The sequence below is a fragment of the Galeopterus variegatus genome, unplaced genomic scaffold (genome assembly GCF_000696425.1).
Source record: "Galeopterus variegatus unplaced genomic scaffold, G_variegatus-3.0.2 Scaffold661, whole genome shotgun sequence".
NCBI classification, from domain to species: Eukaryota; Metazoa; Chordata; class Mammalia; order Dermoptera; family Cynocephalidae; genus Galeopterus; species Galeopterus variegatus.
The window spans coordinates 250,978-251,480 of record NW_007726772.1 but is presented as its reverse complement, the minus strand read 5'-3'; the positions used below and the strand labels follow the sequence as shown (position 1 = coordinate 251,480).

At 66.4% G+C, this 503-nt stretch overlaps 1 protein-coding gene across 1 annotated transcript in view; it reads right to left on the bottom strand.

Annotated features, from left to right (window-relative positions):
- The window catches only part of DMBT1 (deleted in malignant brain tumors 1), a 49,256-nt gene that overhangs the window by 25,746 nt on the left and 23,007 nt on the right, over window positions 1–503 (bottom strand).

Genomic DNA, 503 nt, shown 5'->3' with positions numbered 1-503 from the left:
AGCCAGGAGGAAGACCGTGGAGTTCCGCTCTGGGCCCAAATCCCGAATGCCATCTTCCAGGCCCGACCCTAGGCAGTTTCTAGGCTCGGGCTGACAGGCCTCGCTGGGTCACCCTTCCCCACCCGCTCCCTCCCACCGGGTGCCCGCACTGCTCTGCAGCTCTCTGCAGGGAGTGACAGTCGCAGACTCGGGCGCCTACCACCCGGGACAGTCGCACTGTGCCCAGGTCTGCACTCCTGACCCCGGGGCCTCCACTCGAGGACCCCCTCACTGGGTCATCACGGCTGAAGACCCCCCCTTGCCACCCGGAGCCTTGTGCTTGGGGCTCCTCCAAGGGAGGCCGTCCCGCCCGAGCCCTGCCTATGCAGCGTCGAAGTCGCCCTCCCCCAGGAGCCTCCGTGGGAAACGGAAACCTGCGGCCAGCGCTTCTGTCTTTGCCTGTAGGTTGCATGGCCTCAGGAGGGGGAGAAAGCCTTGACTGGTGTCCTCTCCTAGGCTCCTTC